The sequence below is a fragment of the Ostrea edulis genome, chromosome 7 (assembly GCF_947568905.1).
Source record: "Ostrea edulis chromosome 7, xbOstEdul1.1, whole genome shotgun sequence".
Taxonomy (NCBI): domain Eukaryota; kingdom Metazoa; phylum Mollusca; class Bivalvia; order Ostreida; family Ostreidae; genus Ostrea; species Ostrea edulis.
In genome coordinates this window covers 16,536,902-16,563,288 of record NC_079170.1, presented here as the reverse complement: position 1 = coordinate 16,563,288, position 26,387 = coordinate 16,536,902, and the positions used below count along the sequence as shown (strand labels likewise).

The 26,387-nt window shown below is 36.4% G+C and overlaps 1 long non-coding RNA gene across 5 annotated transcripts in view; it reads left to right on the top strand.

Annotated features, from left to right (window-relative positions):
* Positions 1–26,387, top strand: part of LOC130047869 (uncharacterized) — a 107,734-nt gene that overhangs the window by 51,648 nt on the left and 29,699 nt on the right. For 4 of the 5 annotated variants that reach the window (XR_008796685.1, XR_008796681.1, XR_008796683.1 and 1 more), the window contains 7 exons: positions 757–11,885; positions 15,609–15,730; positions 18,085–18,380; positions 18,619–18,734; positions 18,860–19,269; positions 19,474–19,655; positions 24,373–24,563. This is a non-coding gene — a long non-coding RNA (uncharacterized LOC130047869). The remainder of the gene's footprint in view (positions 1–756; positions 11,886–15,608; positions 15,731–18,084; positions 18,381–18,618; positions 18,735–18,859; positions 19,270–19,473; positions 19,656–24,372; positions 24,564–26,387) is intronic. The other variant, XR_008796684.1, reaches the window with a different exon arrangement.

Genomic DNA, 26,387 nt, shown 5'->3' with positions numbered 1-26,387 from the left:
GGTTGGGGTCACAATAGGGGATCAAAGTTTTACATGAGAATAAATAGAAAACATATTTAAAAATCATCTTCTCAAGAACCAACGAGCCAGAAGAGATGAGGTTTACATGAAAACTTCCCGACATAGTGCAAATCAAATTTGTTCAATCATGGCCCCCGGGGGTAGGTTGGGGCCTCAGTAGGGAATCAAAGTTTTACATGGGAAATTGGGAATAAATAGAAAAATCTTTAAAAATCATCCTCTCAAGAACCACTGGGACAAAGGAGCTGAGATTTACATGAAAGCTTCCTGACATAGTGCAGATTCAAGTTTGTAAAAATCATGGCCTCAAGGGGTATAGGTTGGGGCCACAATACGGACTAAGGTTTTACATGAAAATATATATGGAAAGTCTTCAGATATGGGCCAAGGTAACTCAGGTGAGCGATGTGGCCCTTTGGCCTCTTGTGTTTTTTGTTTTGGTCAATATTTGTGTCTATCAAAAAATTAGTGATTTTTAGATGATTTTAGTTTTACAACCTGGATTTAAATAAAACTAAAGCAGTGTTAAGATATATGAAAATGGAAGACTAGTTGTGATTTTGGATGAAAAATCGAAGGACAATGCAAGCTGAGATTTTAGATAATATTATTCATAAAAACCTTCATATCATATACTTTATTAGAAATTTAAAGTTATTACAGGTTGTTTATTATGGCATTTCATATTTAGCTGGGAGTATATCAGAGCAAGAACTATTTGCTTTTATTTTACAGTCAAAAATAAAATGAAGAGCTTTATTCAGCAATATCCAGAATTTCTTAAGGACTATGAAGTGTCTAAACAAAAATTCCTGATCAGAGTGAAACTTTTAAACTGCAGAAGAAGGAAAAGAGAGGTGTATTTCCACAATCTTGGAAACATTGCTCAGTAAAAAATTACATTATGGAGTCATCATTTAAAAAGTTGACAAAGTGAACATGTATTTCAGCTCTACATCTACAAGTTTCATGAAAGTTTAAACATGGGGTGTTGTTGGAGTGGTAGTACCTTTGTTCTAAGAAGCAAGTTGATTCAAAGCAGCACACTTTTTATCTAACAAACACAAGAAAACAACTACATGTTAAAAGCATCACAGATATTCTTTATCGCAAAGATCTTAATGGTGACAAAAAATACTTTTTTCTCAGTAGCGTATCTTTCAACAGCAGTCTTAGCAACACATCTACATGCCCTCATTAAGTTTTGTAAAGGTTTGAAATCTGGGTGTAGGTGGAGTGGTAGTACCTTTGTTCTACACTGGTCCACACACCACACACACATTTCAGACTCTTACATCCCCTTACACAAACAGCACTATATAAACAGTCTTTTCAGCAAAACAAATGCCAAGCTATTGTATATTTACCCAAAGGAACACAACTTACATTTCCAATTTGTGTATCTGAAACATGTATATCACCATGTCTCCATACAAAACAGCACTATTCTTTTCAGCAACACATTACCACCCAAGTCAATGTATGATGTACTGTTATGACATTGATAATAACTTCCAATGATATACATAGGCTAATGTATACAATTACATATTATATATTCTGGATGATCTAAATCTATAAATCTTTTAATTTATGAAATGTATTCCATTTCTTCTAAAAACATCTACATAATAATTTTTGCATGCTTTTCTACTTTGTACACATTTGTCCAAGTGGTAACAAAGTTATTTAACAAAGGCGAATTGCCTCTACATTTGCAACTATACACAAAGTATTTTAAATAATAATTAATCAAATTGATCATTTCATTTTCTGAGCTACCCAGCAAAAAGTTTTTTTTATCAACAACAATATTTACTGAAAAAAAATCCCTAAACCAGGACTGCACATTCTTGAAAAATAAAACAACATTTTCACAGTCATACACAACATGCTCTATTGATTCCTTTTGTTTTGCACAAAACGAACATAAATCGTTGTCTATTTTCTTTATTTTTAACAAAAATGATTTGTGATTAAAATTTTATGATTTATACGATATTGTACCTCTACATTTGTAGATATTTGTATCCTTTGTAATAGTAAAAACATTTTTATTAATTGTATTCCACTCTTCTTGAGAGATATCAAATTGTATATCCCACTTCTTTTGACCTGTAGGTTTTTCTTCACAATAATTAAAAATTTGGTAGTTTTTTCTTGTTTCTTTTAAAATACATGAAAGGGGCTATATGTAGAGGAATAGTAGGTTCTTGAACTTTTATAAACTGGTTTATTCCATTAACTCTCATTGCTTTCTTCAATGCTTGTCTTAAACCAGAAAATGAGATTTTACTTTATACATTTCCATGAATTGATTATAATTCATGATATCTCCATTCTCATCTAACAATGAGTTAACTGTATATACATTATTTTCACACCATTCTTTCAGATATAAAGTTTTTCTATTTATACCTTTATGTTTTCATTGTACTATAAAACACTGTTAACCATAAGTTCAGAAGATTTTTTTTCTCAAAAAGAAAATACAAAAATTTCTCACAAAAGATACTACAATAACTATTTTTACAGCAGCACAAAAACATCCTGTAACAAAAGTCATTCAGCAACACATCTACATGCCCTCATTAAGTTTTGTAGATGTTTGAAATCTGGGTGTAGGTGGAGTGGTACAGTATATCCGCAACGTTATTCTTGACATGATAAACAATAGAGCACGATACACGCACGATAGGATAGGATACATGCACGATACGATAGGATACACGCATGATACGATAGGATAAACGCAAAACCTGATAAACGATCTTCACGATAAACCTGATATAAACGCAAAACATGATAAACGATCTTCATGATAAACGGAAAACCTGATAGGAATGTTGTAAATTTAGAAACGAGTTAGACAGAACGAAATTTTGATACCTACAACATAATTACATTATGTTGATAATAATATTGAAGGATTTCAATGTTCATTATATACCTACATTACGGACAATGCAGATTTTTTGTTTTCTGCGTTCTTGCAGTTGGCAAAATCTATAGGTAACTCAGGAAAACCGCGTTCTCATCGCGGGATGACTATCAGTTACCTGTCCCCGTCGCGGTAACATTTGTTTAAAACATTGATCGATTTTGTACCATATAATTTCTTTCACCCAAGGTCGTACTTTTTATTATTATTATTATTTATGTTTTTTATGCCATCACAGCTAAAATAAAAAAACTAAAATGCATACGGCATTGAATTCATTATTTGATATCTATATGAATTTTCTCAGCCAATGATTCTAAAACTTATATTGTACGTCACCTAATGTTTAATATATAAATTATACAGGGAATTCACTAAATGTAATATAATGTAGTGGTATCATGCTTCCGTAGCTCTCTTATGCTAATGTATATTACCTTGAATATGAAATAAAACCAAGTAATATTTTGTGTGTAGCGAGGAGGGGGTTATTTTGCATCAAGCTCTAAGTTCACGGCTCATTCAACATCTCAAGTTATTTTCATAAAAAAATCAACCGCACTACACCTGTTAGATATTTTTACACTATGAATGATAATTGATAGTCATAAGTAATTGGAACATAGTTATTTGAATTGATATTTTGTTAACAAAACATAAATAAACTGTTTAAAAAGCATAAACAAAACCCCGCTTGTTTTAAATTCACAATTTTGAAACTCTTAGTGTGTAAAAAATTCAAATAATCATCAAAACCAACATAAATTTCCAGTATCTACACGTACGACTATTGGTACATGTGTACATGTACAAAGTAAAAACAAAACAACGATGACAGCGGAATTGTGCCCATTTGAGCAGAATTTTGGGGGATGCAACACCCTTGCACCCTTTTAAAACTTAATCTTCTAATGGGTGAAATACAATGTCTCTGAGAATGTTAGCTGTCAAAACACGGGTGATACACAAAATCAGATATAAGGACGCGCACAAGTTCAGCAGTTGCTGTATAAGTAGCATACAAGTGAAAAAAATCGGAAGAAAAAGAACCATTATTAAAATATACATGTATGTGATAAACAATGTAATTTACTGATTTTTCCTTTCAAATCGGAACTCCCTATTTTTCTGTTAGTGTTAATTACCAATAATTGTTTCTAGACAAACAAGTGTTTATGAACTTCAGATGAAGGAGCTTTCAGATTTACTGTCCTCGGTTTTCTTGACAGACCACTGCCTACTTTCCAGACTACTTAGAATTAAATTGTGATAAATTTTCACTCTCTCTGGACAGACAAATACATGTAGCTCTTCTTCTGCCTTAAAATCGACAACTTTATGTCCTCCTTCAAATATACCGTCTTTCCTCGATTCCTAAAAATAGCTTCTTTAACAAAACGAATAAAGGTTTCGGAAAGTATCATACTTTTTCATTAGATTTTATATACGATCCCGATAGTTTCCGAAGCTACACCATAAACGATTTTCACGATAAACGGAAAACCTGATACACGCAAAACACGATAGACCTGATAAATGCAAAACATGATAGAAAACAGAAAACCTGATACACAATAGGATAGGATACACGCACGATACGATAGGATACACGCACGATAGAGCACGATAGGAATGTCAAGAATAACGTTGCGGGTACTGTAGTACCTTTGTTCTACACTGGTCCACACACCACACTCACATTTCAGACTCTTATCTAAAACTCATCACATCCCCTTACAGAAACAGCACTATCTAAAATATCTTCTCAGCAACATGACCACTCAAGCTAGGACAGATTTTCACCTTATATACACAAAAAACCCACATTCATGTAATTGTACCCAACACAAGAAAGAACCGAGAAAGATTGAAAAGGTACTACCCTAACCAACCTACATCACCTTGCAGAAACAGTGCTTCATTTATGTCCTGAGGTAAACACGAACTACAGTCACAAGCCTCCAGGAGATGATCATGGACTTCAAGCAGTGACCAGAGTTGACCAAAGACTACATCCACTAATTGCACAGATTTGACCATAGACTACAACAAGAAGTACATAGTAGTTGACCATGAACAACAATCACAAGCAGCCAGTGGAGGAAGGTAAACTATAGCTGGATGGACTACAATGGATGTCTACAATGGATCACCATGGACCTAAAAAAAATAGTCGGTATTTAATTTGTTTTGTATGTTATATGATATATCTGTACAGTGCATACACTGTACATGAAGTACTCGCCTAATGCAATAGTTATACAAGTGTAACCATCAAATCAGCATTTATTCATAATAGAATTCCAGTCTTTTTGTCTATTTTGTCTTTAATCCAGATTATTCTATATATGTAAGAAATGTGATTAAAGCCTGGTTTACGTTAACTACGATGACCGTCCGATTAATTTATGTATGAATGTCCATGAGATTTATAGAGCATTGTAAGAGGCCATGGTGTTCATGTTTACATTAAATATGGACATCTGTTATCATGACATTGTTTGCAGCTCCTCCAAAGAGGTCAGGTTAATCCATACATTGACTATATGGAAATTATTTTAACATTGTGCATTTTATGTAATAGTCTCTGCTAGATATCCACAATTCTCTCTTGGAAATTGTATGGAGCCCTCACGACTCTCGTGCTATAGGCTGTGCGAAGTCAGTTCTTGAAAACTTCCAACCAACAAGACAATAGGTCCTGCCAGTTAGACATACTGCTTACACTGGATATGCAAATTGGATGTAGTTTATTATAAACTATAATGGAATACTGCAAATTATGAGAAAATAAAAATTTCCATGATCAGGGCAATTCTGTGAAATGACCATGGAGAGATTGTGGAATACATTGTACGTCATGTGCACAGGCTATGCACTTACGATTCTTAAAATTTTGAAAACTTTAAACTTAACAATATCATAGAGGCCACAGAGTTCGTAATTCCGGATGAAAATCTCGCATTTGCCACCAGCCATCGCATGGAAACCAGACAGCATTGTATATGGACAGAATCTATGGGAATATCAAAGGACAAATTTATGTAAACCAGGCTTTAGATGTGAATTCATTTTATTGATAGACCATGTATGTTAAACTTCATCAAAAATGTTATGACAAAGACTTTAGGCCATTTGTTACTGCAACGTAGGGAGTTTGTTATAGATGTATTTAATTTCATGTTGGATTAGATATCGTAATTTTTCGTGCCTGGGAGAAAACAACGAAATTGCTTGTTTCACTCTTTTGATAGAGAAATCATGCTTCATAAGAGGTGTTTTAAAGAACCATTAATAAAAATTTTGGTGTAATGAGCTACCTTAAGCATACTTTACCAGTCGTATAACTTTGATACAAAATGGCAGTTAAATTGCTTTTGATATTACATACACAGATAGCATAGGAATCACTGTGCATTATTGGTATATCACTACATTCTTCATACTTGCATGACTACTATGGCTTGTAACCATAAACAAAAACAACTTCCTGTACAATCATTTTTTATGCCCCCCGCCACAACATGGTTGGGGCATATAGTTTACCCTTTTCCGTCCTTCTTTCGGACTTTTTTTTCTAAATGCCTAGAGATATTGAATTGATTTTTAGTGTGCAGGTGTAAATTGATGAGTTACAGATTTAGTTTGAGTTTTGTTCTGGTTCCTAGATTTTTGATGGAGTTGTGCCCCCTTAACTTAGAAAAATTACTCTTACAACCAGTTTTCTGGACTTTTTTATTGCAATTGTTTGTCGTCCATCGTGTGTTAACAATTGAACATTTTCAACTTCTTCTTGGTAACTACCAGTGCAATTCTTTTCAAATTTGGTTTGAAGCGTCTTTGGGACAAGGGGGACATAAATTGTAAATTTCAGGACTCCAGCACCCCTGGGGCCTTAGGGACGGGATAAAAACTGCCCAAATTGACCAATTTAAAAAAAAACTTCTTCTCAAGAACCGCACATGTGTAAGAAAAACTAAATGCATGATGATGTAGAGCAGGAAGGCCTCTACCAAAATTGTAAATTTCATGATCCCCAGGGTAGGGGTTTTGACCAAAATTGGCATATAGTGTTTAATGTGTAAAACACTTAAATAACATTTTCTTTAGTGCTATTGATACTTTATTGAAACTAAATGGATATTTAGAAAGAACAGGTAGTCCTTTACCAAAATTGTAAATTTGATGATCCCAGAGGTAGGGGTTTTGGTATCAGAGTAGGGCCAAAATGGTCAGTTGTTAAATTGGGTGAACAATAGACATTTTTAACTTCTTCTTGATAACTATCATTCTAATTATTTTCAAATTTGGTATGAATCATCTTTGGAACAAGGGAGACATAAGTTGTAAATTTCAGGATACCTGCATGCACCCCTGGGACCTTAGAGGCAGGGTAAGAACTGCCCAAAACTGACCAATTTTCAAAAATCTTCTTCTCTAGAACCACACGTACTAACGAAAAACTAAATGCATAAAGATATAAAGCAGGAAGGTTTCTACCAAAATTGTAAATTTCATGATCCCCAGGGTAGGTTCTGACCCCAAGGTGGGGCCAAACGTAGTATATAGTGTTTATTCATTTCATGTGCACAACAATTCAAGCATGCATATGGTCCTTCCTTTATGCAATATTATTTAATTGTGATTTCCCGCGTTTGCAAGGGATTTCATCTAGCATATTATTAACTCATCTGAGCTGAAAGCTCAAGTGAGCTTTTCTGATCGCCTATTTTCTGTCATCTGTCTGTCCATCTGTAAACTTTTCACATTTTCGTCTTCTTCTCCAGAACCACTGGGCCAATTCCAACCATAATTGGCCAAAAACATCCTTGGGTGAAGGGCTTTCAAGTTTGCTCAAACGAAGGACCATGCCCCCTTCGAAGGGGAGATAATCACAAAAATGCAAAAATAGGGTGGCATCATTTAAAAATCTTCTCAAGAACCACTGAGCCAGAGGAGCTGAAATTTACATGAAAACTTCCTGACACAGTGCAGATTCAATTTTGTTCAAATCATGGCCCCCAGGGGTAGGTTGGGGCCTCAATAGGGGATCAAAGTTTCACATGGGAATAAATAGGGAAAATCTTTAAAAATCTTCTCAAGAACCACTGGGCTAGGAAAGTACAAATTTACATGAAAGCTTCCTGACATAGTGCAGATTCAAGTTTGTAAAATCATGGCCCCTGGTGGTAGGATGGGGCCACAATAGGGATCAAAGTTGTATATGCGAATATATAGGGAAAATCTTTAAATATGGGCCAAGGTGACTCAGGTGAGCAATGTGGCCCTTGGACCTCTTGTATTATGTAAAGCCTTTCATCAGTGTATACACTTTTGAGGGCATTGAGGATTTAAGAACACATTTTATTTTATACTGTTGCTATTAGAATTTAGCTTAGATATTCAGAACAGGATTTTGTTTTTAGATTTCATATCCCTTGGGACTAGAGATACTTTTAACTAGACAAGTAATCAGTTGACCGATAAGGCTTGTGGGTCTCTTGTTGATGGAGTTGTGCCCTGTTTGAAAAATTAATGTTAGGACCAGTTTTCTGAAATTTTTCTAAATGCCTTGAGATATTGAACTGATGTTTTGTATGCAGGTGTATATTGATGTCGAGTTACAGATCAAGTGTGAGTTTTGCTCCGGTTCGTTGATTTTTGATGGAGTAGTGCCCCTTGAACTTAAAATTTTTAGACTTTTTTCTATATGCTGTGAGATATTGAACTGATTTTTTGTATGCCTGCATGCAGATGTGTATTACTGAGTTACAGATCAAGTTTGAGTTTTGTTCCTTTTCATTGGTTTTGATGGAGTGGTGCCCCTTTAACCTAGAAAAATTAATTAATTTATTTTATGACTGTTAAAACATATGAAGGCTTATTGTTGAAATCTTCATTTCACTAAATGTGTGTAACATACAATCTGAATACCACATTCAATGCTATACTTTGATGAATTTCCTACATTTGAATTTACTGCAGGTGAGGCAATTCGTGCCATGCCAAAACATCTATTTAATATTAGATTAGCAATTTAAGTTAAAGGAATCATAATGTGTACTGTTTGAGAATGATTTTAAGAAGGAAAGATTTATTAGTCATGTGAAAGTTTAACTAATCTTGTTAAAGTTATATTGTGAGAAGATAAGGTTTTTACCAATGTTTGTAAAGTTTCTGTACAGTACACATTTTATATTACTCATTATAATGTACCATGCAATTATGTAACTGTACATGGATACTTTAAAATGAGCTACAATGAGCCCAGAGGTTCTGGGTGAAACCCCTGCCTAAGAGCAGATAATACAGTTGATGGAAACTTCCAATTAGTTGATACCTAATATTAGATTTGATTGGAGATCAAATGTTAAAGTAATTATATATATCACTGAATTTGTGCAAATTTAGGTATCAATATATTTGAAAAAGGGTTTACGTTATAAAGCAATTGTTAGTTTAAATATTTAGAGACTATTTATAGAATATGAAAATCATATAAGAATTTTTTTAAAAATGTGGGAAAGCTTTTTTGCATTGATAAATAGATATTAAAAAACATAATTATGAAATATAATGAGGAAATGGATTACAATACCATGCAGATTATTTTTAAATTGAGGAAACTTAGTAATCCACATCTGTTCACATAGTCCAATATTCATCACTTTTCTACACTACAAATATTTGTCAAGGTGTACACTTAAACAAAACCTAGTAATTAAAGAATCCTTAAGGTAACTCCATACTTGCCTGATAAAAGTATAGAATTTATTTGTATTTGGTTAAAACTAATAAATTGTCAAAGAAAATATATAGGTTATTGCACTTTTTAAAATGTGAGACATACATAATGCAGCATAATATGATACAAGTCTACTCTTGGACAGTAGCACTTGAAAGCAAAAGGGTTCATGATCTAAATGCATTCAATTTGATGATAGCATAAAAAATCTATTTAGATAGTGTGATCATGTCGAAGCATATACATCCATATTATTAGCAAACATCCAGTTGAAAAAAACATTACCTGCAGGTCTAGCTGTTATACAAACTACATAATATGTAGAGCCGGGGGAGGGAAAACAGAATTCTTTTAAATGTGGCCTAAACAGAATCGTAAATATCAACATCAGAAAATTGTAATTATCCTTAAATAGCATTTTCAAAATTTTATAAAAAGTGGTAATAATATATATGATATTATTCATATCAATTTCATGAAACTATTTCTTTTCAAAAATATTTTTTAAGAATGTTTCTGAAAAATAAATAAAATCTATCACATAATGGACTTGATAAAGGAATGAATGAAAACAGAGTTATTGCCCTTGGATTCAATATTTTGAACCATATATCATATAGGATATAACTTAGAATTTTTAGATGTTTAACAAGATTTTTTTTTACAATACCTATCAGAAAGGACTGAACAAAATTTATGTTCTTATCATGCTTAAATCTATTGATGTTCCATGAGGATGGAACTACTTTAAATGTTAGTTGTCAAATGGTTTGCACACAAAATAGAAAAATGGTATACTAGTACTTATTTTGTTAATCGTAAATTTTAAATGGCTTAATGTTTCCTGCTGCTGGGGGACTCATGGCCAAAAGTGTCCATGGTATCGATCAATGTTAGTAAAACAAAACCACATATTCAGTTCACCTGAACTTACAAGTATTATATTCTTTAAAAATATTTTGTTATTTTATGATGCTGATTTTAGTGTTTCTACTGTTTGTTGTCAGGTGTCTGTCATGTTTCTGTACAACTTTTCATCAAGTTTATAACTCCTTCCAGAAAATGGCCATTTTCTGGCAGTCCTATACTGTAAATATATTATATTTGGCATATTGTTTTGGTACTTTCTGTCAGTCTGTCCATCTGTAGTTGAAACCATTTCTGAAAGGATGAATGTATATTGTTTGATGTCCCGCTTGAGAATATTTTCATTCATATGGAGACATCACCATCTCTATGGTGCCACACCTGCTGTGATACAGGACTTTGGTTTTTGCGATATCATCCGAAGGACCACCCCATTTAGTCGCCTCTTATGACAAGCAAGGGGGTACTAAGGACCTATTCTAACCCAGATCTTTAAGAAGTATACTACAGCATCATAATGGCTGACTGATCTTTTAAACATGAATGAAAATGTAAACATCAGCAATATTTGTAATACTATATTCCTTTAAAATTTTGCCTTAAGCTGGGTATAGCTCAGTCAGTTGATGTGTCGATCGACTGCTGATCTGTAGATTGCGACAGATACATATATAAACAGGGATAAGCAACTCCTACAGTGGCATGTTTACAACTTTAAATATGTGACGGTCCCACCTATAAATTCTTAATTCCTATTTATTGGTTTGATAATGAAGTTGTTGTTGATTTAAGTTTATTTCACTCCTATCATAAATTGGAATTTAACCTAGCATACATGTGTAACAAGTTTTGATCAACAAATATACTTATATTAACAAAAAAATATATTAACAAAAAAAATAGGCAAATTAATTGTAAACATTTTCTGAAATAGTTTAAATTGACTTATGTGTCACCTTTTGAAACTTCATTTTCATTTTACCTTGAAGTGAAACATCTAAAAATATTGTATCTGCAATGTTTTGCCATAATATCAAATTGGGGGAAGTTGCTAATTTCTGTTTTAATTATGCCTTTAATTGTGAGTTCAAGTCCATGAGTTAGGATTTTAATTTTTTTTCCCCAGATTACTTTTTACTAAAACTGCATAGGGGGTTACTGAATATAATAAATTTGAAAGTTTTCAATTTCCAGCTCCAGCTCACACAGCCTTGTCTACCTACCTGTCCAGCAGTCGGCCTACTGCACTGTACCTGTCAAGATGTTTACCTGTTTTCTATGTTTTTTGGTTGAAGCTTTGCCACATTTAAGGTAAGGCATTATTTTTATGCCTTGTGTTTACCATTACATCATGTAATACCTCGGTTACATGATATTAGCATCGCAGGTAAATCCAGCATTTTTGCAATATTTGCAAACGTGATGATATACTGTATACTTCTTGTCATATTTTGAAAAATGTTGTGTTGAGAATTTAGTATTTACACATGTGTAACGGGGAGAACAACGGACCAGACCGGGCCCCATGAATCTCTAGTCAGGTGCTCTACCAACTGAGATATCTGGCCACCAGCGATCGAAACTGGCTGACCGCTACATTCCTCCATCCTTAAATGTCTTCATACCAGAAGACATCAACCCCTGGCAGGCATTTTCACCTGTGAGTTCCAGGGGCTGGTCACAGCACCAAATGTAACAGGGAGAAAATGCAACAGACCAGACCGGGATTCGAACCCAGGCCCCCTGAATCTCTAGTCAGGTGCTCTACCAACTGAGATATCTGGTCACTGGCAATCGAACCCGGCTGACCGCTACACATGTATTTATGATACTCCAACATTTGAACCATTATGCCATTGAATATGTCGTGTTGAGCGTTAGATATTCAAATGTGTATTTATGGTATATATATTCAATATTATTGAATTTGTTGTGTTGAGCGTTTAAAACGTGTATTTACGATATATTCAAATATCTGATTCAGAACCATTTTGCTAGTAAAATTTGTCATATTGAGCGTTTGATATTGAAATGTTTATGTATGATATTCTAGCAGTTCAACCACTTCGTTTACATACATGTTGACAGATAGCATGTGGTGATAGTTTACTTTGTTATAGTGAACATTATATTAACATTACAGGACATTATATCATTTGAGTGTAACAGGAAGGGAGAAAATGCAACGGACCAGACTGGGATTCGAACCCGGGCCCCCTGAATCTCTAGTCAGGTGCTCTACCAACTGAGCTAACTGGCCACCGGCAATCGAATCCCGGTCTGGTCTGTTGCATTCTCTCCCTTCCTGTTACATTTGGTGCCGTTGACCACCCCTGGTCTTGCAGGTGAAGGTCCTGTCAAGGGCGAAAAGAACCTGGGTTGTGTGTGTCTTCGAGGGCGAAGACAACTTAAGGAGGGAGGAATGTAGTAAAGAGGGCTAAATGGACTGTGGATATCGGCCTGGATAGCTCAGTGGTTAGAGCACCTGACTAGTAATGCAGGGGTCCCGGGTTGGATTCCCGGTCCAGCCAAAGATTTTTTCCTCTCTCCTATTCTAATTTCAAATTGGTGCCGTAGACCAGTCCCTAGAACTGACAGGTGAAAATGCCTGCCAAGGGATAAAGATCCTGGGTTGATGTCTTCAGGTGTGAAGACATTTAAGGAGGGAGGAATGTAGCGGTCAGCTGTGTTCGATCGCCGGTGGCCAGTTAGCTCAGTTGGTAGAGCACCTGACTAGAGAATTCAGGGGGCCCGGGTTCGAATCCTGGTCTGGTCCGTTGCATTTTCTCCCTTCCTGTTACATTTGTAATATGAAACACCAGTCCCCTATACTATACAATTAAGTAGCGCTAATGCTGTAAATGGAATTGTTTAGTAGCTGAGTCTTTTCAGTTGTTTTCAGAGAGCTACTAGATCAGTACCAGGTGTCCTGGAATGTTCTATTGGCGGACACACAATTGTCCTTTCCTTCAAAACAACCTGGACCATGCAGATGAGGCTAGTCACATAGCCAACCTCTGGTCTTGTTATCGTGGGTGTTTTTGACCGTGTCTGGAAGGAACTGCTGGTCTCCATCAGAATAAGTTGCACCGTCAACATAAATAAGTTGCAAATCGATTGATTGTATCTTGTTTACGTCCCTCTCGAAAATTTTTCACTCATTTAGAGACGTCACCAAGACCATTGAAGGGCTTCAAATTTAGGCCTTATATGCTTGGTGCTTACGGCCATTGAGCAGTGAGGGTTCTTTAGCGTGCCACACCTACTGTGACATGGGGCATCCATTTTTAAGGTAATCTCCGAGGACCTGTGACATTCACACCTGCGATGCTGAGCATTTGGCGATGGAACTGTCACTACCTGTTTTAACGACTTACGTCTGTCTTGACCTGGATTCAAACCCTGGCCTTCCTCATGTGGGGAGAACACTCTAACCACTAGGCCACCGCAGCATATAAGTTGCATCTACCATGTTGCAAGTCATGTGGGTGATATTTGATAATTTTGGAAAATCTGATTACATTTTTCTTCATGTTGACATATTTATGTAAACATTATCTAATGATGTTCAATGGGCCTTTGCCAATTATTGTAAATGTGTGGCGTCAGGTTGATCCATTCCACGGTCGGTCCATCCCTATAGTCCTTAGATGGTCTGTGCCCTGGTCGATTTGTCCCATTTTGCCTAGTCGATCCGGCTCCTCCAAATTTTTTTTATCAAAGATATAATAAATAATTAATTACTTAATTAAGAAAAAAAAGGGAAGTTTTGCATGCATATTGCAGTTAGTTATCAAACTATTAAAATAACTATGGGAGTTCGGTATGTAAATAAAATTGTACAATTCAACCCTTAGGCTTTATAATTGTTGTTTGAAGTGCGATAACCATGCAGTACAATTGGTTATGAAAAAGTGTGCTCATTAATTATGGTAAAGACTTTGTTATTTAAGTTAGTACAGCAATCAATGTAAAAGTGTGTCCATTAATCATTATGAAAACATATCTGAGTGAAAACAATTTTAGAGTTTATATACACAATTGTAATGTAACTGCATTGTTGTGCAATCTTCGATCATTAATTGCGAGCTTACAGTAACCTAACTCAGTGTTAGAAATTGGTTTAAAACTGGTATAGACCACAGGTCTATGCCAAAACAAGATGACATAGACATCATCAAATTGGCATAGAATTTCCTTTCCTCATAACGTTTATCAGATGTCGTCTGACCATGCTGGGTCCTATGGGATATAATTGCTTAAATCTAGAAATCGGCATACACAATTTGGTCTATCTAACTTACAATTGGCATAGACCAGTGTCATTTGACATATAGGCATTGTCTCTCGGTCTATGGTTAATTTCAAACACTGCTAACTATTAGAAGTTTTTTTAAATTAACAAAACTCCAGAAGTTCAAAAAATTGCTCAGAGCGTAGGAATATTTTTTGATCTACCAAAATAAAGGATTACCTCAAGGTGGCTCACTACACCCAGAAATAGTTTCTCAAATTAGTACCAATTGATTAAATTATAAAAGATGATATACAATAAGTATATTTGCCAAAAAGGCAAAAAATATACGAATTTGGAAAAAAACATGATTTTCAAACAAATTATTTCAACACATGATTGAAAACGTCTGGGGAATTTCAACTTGAGATCTGCGGTTCACCAGCCCAATGCTATAACCACTAAGCTACGATGATAGACAAACAAATCGATTAATACAAATAATTTCACAAAACATTTAAATCACCATCTTGTGACGTGGTGTCATACAGAGTATAAGCTTTAGTGTAGTGAGCTACGTAAAGCCAATCTTCAAAGTGGCACGCCCGTCATTCTGACAATGGAGTTTCCATACCAGTACTGTCACCGGGAGGTGCGACCCTGTACATGTCAACAAGCATTAGAGTTTGAAAAGTGAAAAAATGGCAATCGTACCTGCAACAAAGGTTTACCATTTTATTTATATTTCCTTGCTTTAATAACGTTATGGTTGTTTCATCATGAAGTATGTTATCTTATAGTCTGCAGTCAAGCCATGAATACCAGAGAGCATATCAAAAGGATTACCACCTGATGTCAGAAGACGTCAGAGGCACACACAATGAAGAGGAAATATGCAGATGAATTAAACCAATTCAGTACTGTAAATAACACTTGGAAAAATAGTTCAAAAACGTAGACATAGTTATTTTTTCTGGGCCGGATTGACTAGGGGATGTATTAACTAGGGAACGGATAGTCTAGGGACGGATCGGTAATGGGACGATCGAATCGACTAAGATAAGATTGATAATGGGACGGAACATCTAGAAATCTAAATGTGTTTGTGCCAATAAATAAATATGCATCAATAAATATATTTGTATTTATGTTGCATGCATGCACATATGTTGACATAATTATCTTACATGTCGACATAATCTATAGAAAAATAACTTGCAAATAGGAGGCAGAAGTATGCCGCCATAGGTTATAAATCAAATTTTTAAATTATAGGACAAGATACTGAATTTTAATACAAAATTTAAAGTATGTTATCTTTTTTTTTTAAGAATCACTGTGTTGTGTTTGGAAAAATATATATATCAACCGAATTAATAAATTACAACATTTGAACTATAGTTCCAAGTCTCAATGACTTTTGCCATGAAAAATGAAATACACGTAGGCCTAGGTAGCAGGGGACAGTTTCGCACTATAGGCGCGATCAAGTTTCTTAAAAAATGGAGAAACCCCATATTTGAAGTGATATTACATGTGTAAAAATGTGTAGAATAATTTTAGGATACATTTCAAGTGTAGCTGAATGCTTAGTAAAAATTATGATATTCAACATGTAGGTGTCACCATGATGCCTAGTATATAGATGGGTGCAAATACGAAACTAAGACACGTGGTCAGCAGCTGAAGAAATTTAGACTAAAACCTAGAGGGTCCAGGAAATGGTAGGTAGCTCAGAGGGAAGGTGGATGGCCCCATATAAAAGGTAGATTTTTAAGAAGGTCAGACAGGGTTCTTGATTGTGCACAGCATCTATATCCCCTCGCTTGGTACTGTGGTGGTGTGGGGGTGGTGCGGATTTAGCCCAAATGACAGAAAATCAGAGCAAGAAGGGGGCACCTACTCAGGGCATGTTTTGTGCAGCAACACCTGCATGTATGGATGACATTTAATATAGGGCCCTAATTTAATAACTACCCTAATATGAAATACAAATATTGAGAAAACAGGGTAGTATGATTTTTCATTAATGCAAGGTGAAGATAACGAACAGTGATCAATCTCATAACTCCTACAAGCAGTACAAAATAGATAGTTGGGCAAACTCGGACCCCTGGACACACCAGAGGTGGGATCAGGTGCCTAGGAGGAGTAAGCATCCCCTGTTGACCGGTCACATCCGCCGTGAGCCCCATATCCTGATCATTAATCTGTCATAACCTGACTTAGATGTATACCCCCTTCCCACATGTTGAACCCCCGCCCCCCCCCAAAAAAAACTGTCCTCTGCCACCTTTAAGAAAATGATATTTTTTTCAAACCCCTAGAATTCAGCCAATTTATGAATTTTAGAAAGTTAAATGTATCACATATTGGATACCATGTTTTTTTTCAATACAAGTATTTCATAAGTGTCACAGTAGCTGTCAACTAAGTCAAGGGGGTAAGCTAAGCCATATAGTATGGAAAACCAGAATCTGGTCAAGTTTCATAGTAACAAAAAGTCACATGTAAATCAGCTTAGTGGTTAAAATAAGGGTATTTTAGGTACTTTATATACCCTCTATACTTTATATATAGATTACATGTAGATTTACATGTTGTACATGTAATTAACCGATTTTACTCATACAGGTCTCCAATACAGAATATCATAACCACCACACTTATTCACAACACCATGGCACATATTTATGAAATAGCACTTACAGACAGAGAAACAAGTCATTTTAAAGACATTTTTACACAAAAAACACAGTTAAGACCATTTTGTCATTTATGGATAGGTGCTGTCAACAAGGATGGCTATGGCATTTATCGTCCAAGTTTTAGAGGAAAACAAATTAAGGTTACAGTTCACAGATTTATTTTCTAAATTAATAACATGGATAATTTTGACACATACATGCACATATCACACTTATGCCATAACAAACAGTGCATAAAGTTACCACATTTGTCCATGGAACCGCGGTCGGTAAACAATTCGCGGAAGTCTTGTGTCGCCGAGGGGCAATGCATTGGTCATGGAGCACACAGACCGTGTCTCTTTCAGTGAGGTAACACATTTACACCATAAGAGTGTTCGTTGGAGGTGGAGTGTCTTGCATTGTTGTACAGGGACAGTTCTCTGAGTTTTTTGTTGGTTTTTCGTCGTCTCGTCAGGTAACGAGATGCTCGGTATTGGTTGGTTTGTTTGCGCTCACGGTGATACCTGTTCTGTTGATCTTTCTTGAACATGTTCTTGTAAAATGATCCACTGGATTTCTATTTCAGGCCCACCTCCTTAGCCAACAGGACAACACTTCTGCCAGACCCATGGGATGCTGAGTGGACTGCTGAGTGACACATGGCGTTAAAGTTCCTGGCCCCAGTTGTGTTCTTGGGAGCATAAGTGAAGACCCGCTGGTGAAGATTCTCACATTTGTTGGTTGTGGCGAGTTGGCAGACCTTCTCTCCAGAATTGTTTACAGATGACAGACTGAATACTGTCCATGTCTGCATAGTCAAGGCCCAGATGTTTTCCGTGCGGAAGGAACTTGGTGCTGTAGCCCGTGAGATGGGCTGTGCAGGTAAATGACATTTTTATACAGTTGTCGTGTAGGCCTGAGAAACATGGCAGAACATTAGGGACTGCATTCTCGGCATGGTGCTGGAAAGACTGGTCGGTCCGGCACAGTTTCCTAATCTTGACGAGCTCGCATCGGATCCGGGCTCAGATACAGGTGGCCAGTCTCTGCATGTAGGCATCTCTGTCCTGTCCAGTGGGTAACATGGTTTTTAGTCGGATGTTTCGTACATTTTTTGCAGGGTTCTTAGCTTGTGGATGAAGCAGTGCTGAATTGGTACTTCATTCTCTCTAGAATAGTCCCTTATGGTCTTTTGGATCTGAGCACTGGCATCACTGGTAATGGAACAAGGTTGAAGTATGTTATGATTTTGAATAAAGTCCAAATTTTTTCTTAACAATTTTGATTCACTGGAAGCAATGGTGTCTTCAGAGTTCTAGTTCTCTTTGCATTGTTCATGATTTTCACAATTCCTCTTGCAGCATAACTTATTGGCAGTTTGGAGGGCCAAAACCAGTTTTCGGGAGGTGTTGTTTTCCACCGAAGCTCTGGGTTGCTGCCTCGAATCCTGGCTGTGGCCTGTTGTTGTAAGAGGTGTCAGTCTCGATGTGGACTTCGTTTCCTCGACCGAGAAATTGGTTGACACGTCAGACATACCGCTGATTGTCGATCATCGAGGCTACGTTGATTTCCTCCACTCTGTCACACATCTGATTGAGTTTCCGCTGCAGACCACGGCTGTCAGGTGGATTTATGTTGAGGCAGCACATAAGGAAACGTGCATCAGACACTCCCATCTTAGACTTGGTGAGAGCCAGTACCAGTCCATCATTGAGGGCACTTGATTCCGGTCCTCAAGTCTTCTTGACAGTTGTGTAGAGCTGCATGTCTGGTGAGTGGAAATGGCAGTTTAAGCAAATGGCTCTGACAGTCACACATAGTCCTAGCCTCTTAGAAATTGATAGAGTGATTGAAGGTCTGGCACACTGGTGAACTGTAGAATTTTGTAGAAGTAGGCCTAAGGAATGTACGTTAGCAATGATGTTTTCCTCGCTGTTGATTTCCTCTTCGTCATTCCATGTACATGATTTTACAGGCTTGGCAGGTCGCAGTTTGGTTGGGAGGATGAGATCTTCAGTGGACATACACACAGCATCCCAGTATTCATCAAGACTTATACGGTCCCACTCTGTGTTTTGGTCACATGTACTCGAACTAGCAGGTGCATCAACGTCTCGGAGGGCACCAGCTCGGGCGTCAGAATGCTGAGGGAAATAGGTATGTCCTGGCTTGAAATAGCTTAGTTTTTTGCCTCGGTTTCTTCAATAGGTGTTTGTTGTCCTCATGTTTAATTCTTGAATTTCTTACAAGTGCTGTGCAGATGGGGGAGATGCTTGTATTTTTAGGTCTCCTGAGTAAACTCAGGTGACCTATTGCAATCGGTTGTCGTCCGTCGTCGTGCGTCGTCCGTTGTGTGTTAACAATTGAACATTTTTAACTTCTTCTTGATAACTACCAGTCTAATTCTTTTCAAATTTGGTATGAAGTATCTTTGGGACGGGGGAACATAAATTGTAAATTTCAGCTCTCCAGCACCCCTGGGGCCTTAGGGGTGGGGTAAAAACTGCCCAAAATTGACCAATTTTCAAAAATCTTCTTAAGAACTACACATGTGTAAGAAAAACTAAATGCATGGTGATGGAGAGCAGGAAGGCCTCTACCAAAATTGTAAATTTCATGATCCCCGGGGTAGGGGTTCTGACCCCAGGGCAGGGCCAAACTTGGTATATAGTGTTCATGTGTAAAACACTTAAATAACATATTCTTTAGTGCTGTTGATACTATATTGAAACTAAATAGATATTTAGAAAGAGCAGGTAGTCCTTTACAAAAATTATAAATTTGATGATCCCAGGGGTAGGGGTTTTGGTATCAGGGTCAAGGGCCAAAATGGTCAGTTATTAAATGTGTGAACAATAGACATTTTTAACTTCTTCTTGATAATTATCATTCCAATTCTTTTCATATTTGGTATGAAGCATCTTTGGAACAAGGAGGACGTAAATTGTAAATTTCAGGATTCCTGCACCACTGGGGCCTTAGTGGCGGGGCAAAAACTGCCCAAAATTGACCATTTTTCAAAAATCTTCTCAAGAACCGTACACATGTAAGAAAAACTAAATGCGTGATGATGGAGAGCAGGAAGACCTCTACCAAAATTGTAAATTTCATGATCCCCGGGGTAGGGGTTCTGACCCCAGGGCAGGGCCAAACTTGGTATATAGTGTTCATGTGTAAAACACTTAAATAACATATTCTTTAGTGCTGTTGATACTATATTGAAACTAAATAGATATTTAGAAAGAGCAGGTAGTCCTTTACAAAAATTATAAATTTGATGATCCCAGGGGTAGGGGTTTTGGTATCGGGGTCAGGGGCCAAAATGGTCAGTTATTAAATGTGTGAACAATAGACATTTTTAACTTCTTCTTGATAACAATCATTCCAATTCTTTTCATATTTGGTATGAAGCATCTTTGGAACAAGGGGGACATAAACTAAATTTCAGGATTCCTGGGGCCTTAGGGGCGGGGCAAAAACTGCCGAAAATTGACCAATTTTCAAAAATCTTCTTCTCAAGAACCGCACATGTGTAAGAAAAACTAAATGCATGGTGATGGAGAGCAGGAAGGGCTCTACCAAAATTGTAAATTTCGTGATCCCCGGGATAGGGGTTCTGACCCCAGGACAGGGCCAAACTTGTTATGTAGTGTTTCTGTGTAAAACACTTAAATAACATCTTCTTTAGTGCTGTTGATACTAAATTGAAAGTAAATGGATAGAGCAGGTAGTCTTTTACCAAAATTGTAAATTTGATGATCCCCAGAGTAAGGGTTCTGACCCCAGGGTGGTGCAACACTTTGTATATAGTTTTTATGTTTAAGTTTGCTGATACTGTATTAAATCTAAATGCATACTTAGGAATAGCAGAAAAGGCTGGACAGAAAATGGTGAATTTCAATCAAAACCCAGGGTTATGACTTAAGGATGAGTTCAATTTAGTCATATGTTTTGATGTTTTAATGTTAATACACCTATTATTTAAAGCCTTTCATCAGTGTATGCACTTTCGAAGGCAGTGAAGTTTTAAGAACACATCTTGTTTTATACTGTTGCTGAACATTAGAATTTAGCTTAGATATTCAGCACAGGAAATTTTTTCTAAATTTCATAGCCTATGGAAGTAGTGATACTTTTTCACTAGTATTCAGGTGACCGATAAGGCCTGTGGGCCTCTTGTTTAGAGTTGTGAGTTAGGGAGGTATCTTGTTGTATAAATATTGTTCAAGAGATAAGCAGGGCTCAACATTAACTTTTTTTCCTACTTGTCCATTTGGACAAGAGACAAAGATATTTACTTGTCCGAACTTCAACTTCAGTTGTCCGGAATTTTTTTTTAAAAGGATATTATATCGTCAACTTGAAAACTGTATTTAATTTACTTAATATATAGTCTATTTTTATACCTGCTTGATTGATTTTTTTTTTATCTTATTCTCTTGATAAAAACAACAAACGCAAAAAACGAAATTTTATCTAGACTTCCCATCTTGAATCAATAACTTCGTAAGATCCATGGATGCATTCTCTCACCAGAGGGCGCGCTACATTGTGGAGCGTAGCGTAACGCTCTCTGGTAAGAGATTGCAATGAGTGATTGAAAGTAGTACGCAATAAGTGAACACCAATCCCAATTGAGTTTAACTCAGCTAGTTTACAAAGCAATCGAAGTTCATTTTCCATGCATTATACATGTACTTCCGACTCTTAACTACCGATAAACTTCTCACAAAATTGTTTGGAGACTTCTTTACATAAAAAAGCACTTGTCCAATCGGACAAGTGCCCATCAATATTCACTTGTCCGAAATGTTTTTCCACTGGTACCGGACAAGCGGACAAACGTAAATGTTGACCCCTGGATAAGGTAGAATGTCCATTACTTGTCCTTTTCAAAACACATTTCCCAGAGTCAGGCCTTCAGATAAGCATATTAATCAGTTTGAGTGAGAGCACTAGTTCTGGTCTGTTTGATAATTACCTCCCTTTGACCATTAGCTGTTGTGCATACTACTTTTGTTTTCACCATCAGGAGGGCTTAGAAAAGAATTTAGGAAGATGAAATGGATTGAAAGTTTTGTTGGAGAGTAAGTCACTTAATCAGAGCCTATTTCAGGTCCATTCATGTAGAATATGTAAACATATAGGCAGTGAAGTTGGAAATTTTCTAGATTTTTAGAGCAGTTCTGTCCTTTCATCTTTCTGTAGTCCATCTTCTTCTACACAGGCTCTCATGATTACATGTACAGCATGTAGCACTACATGTTAGGTCACTTATACCATAGATACAATTTACATGTAACAGAATTTGTTAGGCACAGGGCTCTTATCGTGAACACTCTCAGCACTCAAAAATGACAACATCAGACACAGATATGTAGGGTTTATAAAAAAGTTTATTGCGAACAGATTTAGGGCAGTCGACGTGACAGGGTTGGTGTAGTTTCACTCGGAACAAGTCAAATTTTTCAAAAATATGAGATGACGTCCATCAGAAGGGATCTCTGGATTATTAAAGGTAGCAGGGGACAGTTTCGCACTATAGGCCTGGTCAAGTTTCTTAAACAATGGAGAAACCCCATATTTGAAGTGATATTACATGTGTAAAAATGTGTAGAATAATTTTAGGATACATTTCAAGTGTATAGCTGAGTGCTTAGTGAAAAAAATGATATGCAACATGTAGGTGTCACTCACCATGATGCCTAGTATATAGATGGGTGCAAATGCGAAACTAAGACACGTGGTCAGCAGCTGAAGAAATTCAGACTAAAACCTAGAGGGTCCAGGAAAAGGTAGGTAGCTCAGAGGGAGGTGGATGGCCCCATATAAAAGGTAGATTTTTAAGAAGGTCAGACAGGGTTCTTGATTGTGCACAGCATCTATATCCCCTCGCTTGGTACTGTGGTGGTGTGGGGGTGGTGCGGATTTAGCCCAAATGACAGAAAATCAGAGCAAGAAGGGGGCACCTACTCAGGGCATGTTTTGTGCAGCAACACCTGCATGTATGGATGACATTTAATATAGGGCCCTAATTTAATAACTACCCTAATATGAAATACAAATATTGAGAAAACAGGGTAGTATGATTTTTCATTAACCTGTCATAACCTGACTTAGATGTATACCCCCTTCCCACATGTTGAAAAACCAAAAAAACTGTACTCTGCCACCCTAGAGGTACAAAAAAAAAGAAGATATATTGACTGAAATTATGAAGATTTAAAACTTTAGTAAATTCTTCTGCCTAAATATATAGTCCCTGCCAAACCTTTTCAAAAATTGACTTGACAACGAATTTTTCAACTGGATAGGATTCAGTAATAAATGTGCAATATGTTTGCACCTCAGGGATTAGTATTAAACCAGTGGATATTTTGTTATAGCATTCTGCGCAGGTGTGCATGTGCTCAGCTGAACTACCTTAAATCGCATACATGATAAAAAAAAACAACATTTCATAGTTTGAAGTTGTGAAAATGCTATCACGCTTAAAGTCGTCATCTCGGGTGGAGTCTGTATTTAATGGTGTATTTTTGGTTTTCTTTGGCTATATTTTGGTTATATTAATATAGCCCTATTGATTTCGGTATTGCTCTGCTACAATGTTATTTACGTTTTGTAAACATGACGGAAAGTTCTAGTTCTCAGTCTTCGACTGAATGCGATTCTCAACCAACCAGTTTAGTCAGAGAATCTTCTCAGTCATCGAGTGACAGTACTGTCTCGCCAAATCGCAGTTCTCCCAGTTCAACTGAGAATTACATCCCTTCTAGGACTTGTGACTGGACTAGAAGTTTAGTTCATAAACTTGGAATACGTTATGAATATGAACAACTGTCTAATATCGTAATTGAACTCATGTCTTCTTTAGCTCACTTTTTTTGACGAAGAAATCGCAGATCACGAGGAGATGGCAAATGACCTTGGCACTCTGGGCAATCTTAATCATGAAAGTTTGCTGAAAGTCAACTTAAAAGGTCTCCGCTGGTTAACGGCTCAATCCAAAGTAGAAGACGTAGGCTTGCTGAAGAAAGAAATACCATCTTTCAAGGAAATAGATATGTAAGTAGGCATATGTATAGTAGGATATTTTATAAAATCAAAATCTCAAATGATAGATAATGAAATCAGTTGTATGAAAATGCCCAATTTAACAGGTTGGGAACACTCTAAAAACCGCGATTATCCCTCTTTAGAGAGAAAGTAAACATTACTATCAACAGGTGTTTTGGCGTCTTTATTGAAAATAATGGCAAACTCTGTGCAATGCTGAATTAAGTGCAACACACACTCAGCATGACAGGAATTGTCTCTTTAAAATTGACTATATATGTTCACAGTCAAGAAATTTCATTTCAAAGTTGCTGCATAAGAGGGAAGGACTTAGCTGCAGAACTGTAGCTCTCTGGGAAAAAAAATGACGGAACAGAGAGCTACAGATCCACCTCTTGTAAAAAATCTTCGATTTACGGTGCACAAAAAGCTGTGCATGGTTGAGGCCTTATATTGTTGTATTTTTGAGATGCTGTCTCATAAATTTAATATTAAAAAATTCTTAACATATTTTCCTACTATACTAGTGTCCAAATATACCTTCAAATATTCATTAAAGCCCCATACGACCCGGAGACTCCCAGCTTTAAATGATTTCATTTGTTGACATAGCCATGTTAGGTAGCCAGTCAATTCGAACCCTGTTGTTGTTGGTATATATTCATGAAATTCGTTATAAGTTATGTATTCACTCTTCATTTATTATCAAAACGAATAATTTATAGAAATTAATAAATATAGTTTTTCTAAAGGTAAAATAAGCTCTTGATTCATGATAATGCTACAAAAGTCCTTAACACTCGTGTGGCAGGGATGGAGACCGGACGAGACTAATGAAAGCCGCATTGCTGTTAGTTTAACTATTTGAATAATTATTATTTAAAGGCACTGGGATGATATATTATTTAAAATATTTAGCTAAAATATTGTGGGGATATTAGCTAGTTCACATCTAGACGTTATTGTGCAAGTATGGTCATTTAGAAATTAACCGGGATTTGAATTGACCGGCTACCTAACATGGCTACGTCAACAAACAAAATCATTTGAGGCTGGGAGTTTTCAGGTCGTATAGGGCTTTAATGAATATTTGAAAGTATGTTTGAACACCAGTATAGTAGGAAAATATGTTAAGAATTTTTTTGTATTAAATTTGTGAGCCAGCAACTCAAGAATACAACGTTATAAGGCCCCAATCGTGCGCAACTTTTTGTGTGCCGTAAATCGAAGGTTTTTATAAGGGGTGGATCTGTAGCTCTCTGTTCCGTCAAATATTTTTTCAGAGAGCTGCAGCTACATGTAGGAAGGAGTCTGAAATCCAATGCACATCGTGAGGGGTACTACTAAACAGAGTATGCTGATAGAATTTCGTAATTTAATGCATTTTAATTGTTTATTTGTATGTATACCACTTAAATAAATATGATAATAAAATAATATTGCAAAATTAATCAATATATAAATATTGCATGTAGTTGAGGGTAACATTGAAAATTTTCACCCCGAGAAAACCATTGTCAACCGAGGTTTCTCGAGGGGTGAAAATTTTCAATGTTACCCTCAACAACATGCAATATTTGTTTTAATATGTTGACGGTGCTACCGTTTGAACGAGCGCAGCTTCATGTATGTATATGGTCGAACTTCGATCTCTCGAAGTTCTTGATCTCTCGAAGTGAAATCATGGTCCCGATTTTTTTCTCAAAAAAACTAAGCAAATTTACTGTCAATCTCTCGAACGTTCGATCTCTCGAAGTGAAGTTGGGTCCCGTAAAACACATTTCATTGTTTTTCACTCTCGATCTCTCGAAGTGGTGGTAGCGTATACCCACC